Here is a 6773-nt window from a genome sequence, read left to right on the forward strand (position 1 = left end):
CAGGTGCCAATGTGCTTCTATGTCAGTGAATTCCTGGGTTGCAACCGGTGCAACTTCCGTGTGTAAGACAAATGACCTCACTCACCAGCTCCCTCTCTGCAGTAGAGTTACCCTAGAAACTCGTAAGGGTGAAGATCGGAACGCAACACCCGGGAGAAGCACAAGAATGTCACCTGCTATTGCCGTAACATAGGAGGTCTTCTGTACTTCTGGTTCGCCCCGAAGACCCCAGCTGCTGGAGAATGCCACTGATGGACCCTGTTTAAACACATGGATTCTACCTTTGCAGGCAGTGCCGGGACAAAATCATCCAGTGTCCAGGGCAAGGATGCCAAACTGCACCTTCTCTCCCTGTTTATGAAGTACAAGCTTAGGGGATCCTACACCCAGCAGTCACTCACTTGTTCAAAAATCACCTTCTCTACCACTTCTCCTGTCAGCATTGCAACAAAAGGAAGGCTCCCCCATACCTACTGTAAAACATTGCGCCCAGGGCAACTGTCCCTCGCATCCACCTATTGTCCCAGCCCTGTTTGCAGGTATAACGGGGCAGCACATAGCCTGAATTAGGAGTAGGGACGTAGGAAAAATCCTGTTCTTGTATGTTGGACTTTCTGCACTTTTCTAAATTAAGCATTGAAAACTTGTTCCTGCCTGGTCTGAAGTTATTAAAGGGGTGTAATTCAAGTAACCAGCACTTTTCCACAGTTCAGGTCACTATGAAGATATCACTACAAGAGTTGGTTGATATAGTGTGAAGATGCAAGTGGTTACCTAGGGTAACAGAAGTCTACCAGGCAGCCTGACGTTAAGCGTGTGCCTGAGATAGGTGGGATAGCCTCTTGCAGGAAGGGAGTTGTTGTCTGCATTCTCTCTGAGGGCAGTCCATCATCCATAGCAATGGGAGCAGACTCACGCTGCAGAGGTCCCCAGCCTGTGCTCAGGTATAGAAGAGTTAAGTGAAGTGCGCCTATGGAGTTACTGAAAATGAGGTAGCGGCGATACGCTGGACAGGTGGATGTGGACACGGTTCAGCATGTCACTCCTAAATACAAGTTACAGAGAAGGTGTACATTGTCACAGGGACCCAAGAGTTAACTAGATTCTCAAGGTAAGGACCAGTGGCATCCCCTGCATTAAGGGGTGGGGGGGGGGGGTGCTGTCAGTGCTGCGAGCCCCACGCCAGGGGATGGGGGAATGCTGTCAGTGCTGCGAGCCCCATGCTGGGGGATAGGAGGAATGCTGTCAGTGGCGCGAGCCCCGTGGCGAAGGGGGGGGGGGGCTCTATACACCCTATATGTAATGCTCACCTATATACTCTATCTGTAATGCTTACTATAAACCCAATCTGTAATGCTTATTATATACCCAATCTGTAATGCTGGGCTATATACCCAATCCATAATGCTGACCTATATACCCTATCTGTATTGCTGACCTATATACCATATCTGTAATGCTGAGCTATTTACCCTTTCTGTAATGCTGACCTATATACCCTTTCTGTAATGCTGACCTGTATACCTTATCTGTAATGCTGACCTATATACCCTATCTGTAATGCTGACCCATATACCCTATCTGTAAAGCTGGGCTATATATCCTATCTGTAATCCTCACCTATATACCCTGATCTGTGAAGCTGAGCTGTATACTCCTGATACTATGTATGGAAGCAAGTGGAATACAGGGGATGGAGTGGGTGGGTTATATAAGGGGTGGGGCTTATGAGAAGTGCGAGGGGTCAAAAAGAAAGGGCACCCCCCATCCTAAGACTTCACCAGCCTGCCACTGGTGAGGACTACCACTGGAAATCATTACCAACAATGGTGTACAGATTATTTCAAAAGAGCTTGAGATTTTCTTTAAATCAAAGGGAATAAAGCACACCTTAATGCCACAATACCACACAGAGGCCAATGGAGGTGGAGCCTTTTACTCAGACATTTAAAAATGGCACATACATCTGCCTGATGGACTTCTCTTCAGCAAAGTTGCAACTGCTGCTCTACAACACTTAATGTCAGCTCCTCATAGCACCACTGGTGAAGTGACTGCAAAACTGTTTATAGGTCAGGATCTATAAACCCCACTCATAAGTTTGAAGCCACCAAATAAACTAGTGTAGACAAGTCTGGTGGCCCCTGAGGCCTAGTGGTGACCTCCAGGGTTAGGGACAGCCGACATCCTTCTATGCAGAGTGGGTTACGAGGCATGGTGGGTGCAATGCTAGGTAGATTCATGGGCGCCAGACACTTCTTGAATGCAAAGAGACTTATTGTCTCTTAAACAGAACTGTGGGAGAGAGGGTTACACCAGGACACCCTTTAGTAGTTGCAATGTTAATTGGCAGACTCCAAGACTTCTACAGGTAGACAGCCATGCAGGGAAAGGCATCCAGCAAGACACCACATCTGCACAAGTAGGATCATTGTCCCCTATGGCAACAGTCTTGTAACAGTTTCTGCCACAAGTTGTAACAAACTCCTTTACTTCCTCTACAATCTCCTTTTGTAGATCTTTACTCAACTGAGCTCCCAGTCTCTCTCACTGCACTTGCTGATCCACTGCCATTGGATCCCCTGAGCTCTTCCAATCTTCTCATCATAGGTGTGCACAGCCTATTGTATTAGGGTGTGCACCACAAAGCTTAAACACAGCATGTGCATGTGTATATATACTGACAGTTTCAGTAGAACAGTGTATGGTGTCAGTAGGTCAGCGGATGGTGTCAGTAGTTTTCATAATTTTATTTTTTATTATTTTTTACAATTTTATTTCTTCAATTTTTTTCTAATTTCTTTAGGGGACTTTGGTGAAATATCTGGGGTCTAAACAGGGGGAATCTGCAGCACGCAAGGTGATTGGGGTGTGCCCAGGCACACCTGGCACACCCTGTATGCACGCCTATGCTTCTCACACAGTATCTTCCTCAAGGGTCACCCCTGCGTCCCTTCTGGTTCCCAAGCTTGGCACCCACAGATACTATTTAAGCTTCACCCATAGTTGCCAACATTGTAAAAAAAAAAATTGGGACACTTTTTTGCCTGTAGGCGGAGTCTTGTTATAGTTAAAGGGTGGGAGCATGATTTGTAGGCATGTCAATGGGGAAAAATAAAATTGTGCAGTGCGAAAAATGGGCGTTGTTTTACGTGAATAGTGGGCGTGGCTTAAATGGGCATGCCTCGAAGGGGGTGTGGTTAGAGTCTGAGATGAATGAGGGATGGAGAGGGAAAGGGGGAAAGGGGGGGGGGAGAAGGATGGAGGGACAGCAGACCCAGATTCTACACAACAATAGAAATATATGTTTTCTAGAAAGTTTAACAATCAGCACATATGGGATCCCTGAGCGTGTCACCTGCCACGTCGTCTGCCACCAGCAGAGTCCATCCTTGCATTAGGTGTCCCCAACAGAGTTTGTCCTTGCATCAGGTGTCCCCAACAGAGTTTGTCCTTGCATCAGGTGTCCCCAGCAGAGTCTGTCCTTGCATCAGGTGCCCCCAGCAGAGTCTGTTCTTGCATCAGGTGCTCCCAGCAGAGTCTGCCCTTGCATCAGCTGCCCCCAGCAGAGTCCCTCCTTGCATCAGGTGCCCCCCACAGAGTCTGTCCTTGCATCAATATATATTAGAGGGTACTAGTGCGCTTCACCTTACTAATCTAAGTGTAACAAACCAAAAAGAAAAATAAAAAAAAAAAAAAAAAAAAAAAAAAAAAAAAAAAAAAAAAAAAAAAAAAAAAAAAAAAAAATTTTTAAATCATATTAAAGTGTGGAAGCAGCCTGCAAGAATAGTGATCTCCACACTACTAGTGAAACAATAAATAAATAAATTGCGGCGCTCACCATAAAAAAATAGCTAATCAATAGTAAACTGAAAAATATATATAGAAAGTGCAATGAGTGTGAATCACCTCACAAAGTGCAAGTAGTGCAATTAGATAAATGCAATTAAATAAATACAATTCAGGTAATTGCTGCAATAATCAATGTGCTCATATAATATATATATGCCCAAAAAGAAAAATGCAAAATCAGAGGGCATAAACAATGTGCAAAAAACAATATTAAAAGACACAGTGAATCTGTAAATCATAAATGTTCATAAATTCCCGTTCGTGCAGATGCTTTGTGAGCTATAAACAAAGTCCATGCATAAAAGTGCCTTCCGCAGTGTATACTAATCCAGTGATTCAATTCAGTGCCAAGCCAGTGCACCACCTGTTTCCCCAGCCTCTCACCTCCAATGCTTGATACAGAAGCACAATTTAAAAGCCAGAGCTATTTCCTCCACAATCATCCAGTGGTTAGTATCCAGCTGACTTTTTCTTTCCCTGGTTCTCCACCTCTCACATAAGTAAAGAACAGAAGGACAAGGGGGCTCTCATGTGTAGTATCCAAATAAAGCGATTTTAATAACAAACAATAGTAACTTACAGTTCAGTAAATGACAACGAGTAGATGTAGCAACAATCCGAACTTCCGGTCTCGGCCGCGACCGGAAGTAGCAAGTGCAATACCACAGCTCCTTCCCTGACGCGTTGCGTCACGATCACATGACTTTTTCAAAGGGTAAACCCTTTCAAAGGTTTACCCTTTGAAAAAGTCATGTGATCGTGACGCAACGCGTCAGGGAAGGAGCTGTGGTATTGCACTTGCTACTTCCGGTCGCGGCCGAGACCGGAAGTTCGGATTGTTGCTACATCTACTCGTTGTCATTTACTGAACTGTAAGTTACTATTGTTTGTTATTAAAATCGCTTTATTTGGATACTACACATGAGAGCCCCCTTGTCCTTCTGTTCTTTACTTATGTGAGAGGTGGAGAACCAGGGAAAGAAAAAGTCAGCTGGATACTAACCACTGGATGATTGTGGAGGAAATAGCTCTGGCTTTTAAATTGTGCTTCTGTATCAAGCATTGGAGGTGAGAGGCTGGGGAAACAGGTGGTGCACTGGCTTGGCACTGAATTGAATCACTGGATTAGTATACACTGCGGAAGGCACTTTTATGCATGGACTTTGTTTATAGCTCACAAAGCATCTGCACGAACGGGAATTTATGAACATTTATGATTTACAGATTCACTGTGTCTTTTAATATTGTTTTTTGCACATTGTTTATGCCCTCTGATTTTGCATTTTTCTTTTTGGGCATATATATATTATATGAGCACATTGATTATTGCAGCAATTACCTGAATTGTATTTATTTAATTGCATTTATCTAATTGCACTACTTGCACTTTGTGAGGTGATTCACACTCATTGCACTTTCTATATATATTTTTCAGTTTACTATTGATTAGCTATTTTTTTATGGTGAGCGCCGCAATTTATTTATTTATTGTCCTTGCATCAGATGCCCCCCACAGAGTCTGTCCTTGCATCAGTTCTCTCCAGCAGAGTCTGTCCTTGCATCAGGTGCCCCCATCAGAGTCCCTCCTTGTATCAGATGCCCCCAGCAGAGTCCGTCCTTGCATCAGATGTCCCCAGCAGAGTCTGTCCTTGCATCAGGTGCCCCCAGCAGAGTCCCTCCTTGCATCAAGTGCCCCCAGCAGAGTCAGTCCTTACACCAGTGTTCCTAGCATCAGTCCTTACAGAATGCATTAGGATAAAAAAAACTGCTTTTACAACCACTTTAAGTGTATTGCCATTTTAAGAAAATGTTATGACATTTGTGCTTCAAGAGCGAAGAGAAGGAAATGGAGCAGGTCATTTGTGTGATTAGTAAAGATGGTGACCTGTGTCTGCACACAAAAGGACCATACACACTCAATGAAGATAATGTTTGAATAAAAATCATGCCAAATGTGTGACCTTGAGCTGGTTGAGTACAGCTAAACTTTGAGAGGACATAAACTTTGTTCATAATTTACCTTTGGTCAGTGGAGAACTCTGCCAAAAGAAGGTCGATCTTTGGATCATCATCTTAGCTGACTAAAATGAAGACTATACCCGGTGTCACAATGAACTCTAAACCTGCCAGTGGACGGTGCTGTTTTTTACCTCAAAGATGTGTAGTACCCTCTAGTGTGCTACTAGTGGTAGTGCAGGTAAATTATAGTCTGGCTCAGGGCTAAGCCTGAGCCATGAAATCTGGGTCGGAGTTCATTCGAGTTCAGGGCTGGATGACTCATCCAGGCATCTCTCTGGTGGCTCCCCCTGGTTCTAGAATATTCTAGAAATTAGTGGACAAAAGATAGGAGGGTTGTCTTGCATATTTAGGGGCCCTTAGCCAATCCCAAGGAAGTGGGCCTGGCAGGGAACCAAGGGAGCCCTTAAATATACATCAGTCATACCAGCAAGGGAGTTGGGTGGAAGGTAGAGATGCAGTGCTGAGGGAATCTGTCAGGGAGGGGATCTACCATGGGCCAGGGCTCAGGTGGCTGGCCTGGAAGGATCCTGCCATGGGAGGCAGTTGGAAAAAGGCTTTCCGGAGAGGCAGTGGGAGCAAGGAAGGGCAGTGTGAGTAGATCAGCACAGTGCAGGGACAGACAAGGGGAGAGACTCTCTTGAACATGGCGGTGTGCTAAGTCCTCATCAAACCTTTCTCTGGGAGATCTCCAGTGTGTCAGTCGGGTGCATTGGTAAAGAGTGTCAGTCGGGTAGACTGACAAGAAGAAGCAGTCAGGTGGGCTGGTGAAGAGTCATCCAGGTGCGTTAGCATTTCCTGCAAGAAGTAGAGCTGAGACCAGTGTCTACAGGGAGCTGAAACAGTTTCAGGATGCAGTTCACTCCACATGTGCTACTTTTCTAATGGATTGAGAGTTCCTAGCC

Source organism: Lithobates pipiens, unplaced genomic scaffold (assembly GCF_037356315.1).
Source record: "Lithobates pipiens isolate NorthernLeopardFrog02 unplaced genomic scaffold, aLitPip1_a1.2 Scaffold_8, whole genome shotgun sequence".
In the NCBI taxonomy this organism is placed as follows: domain Eukaryota; kingdom Metazoa; phylum Chordata; class Amphibia; order Anura; family Ranidae; genus Lithobates; species Lithobates pipiens.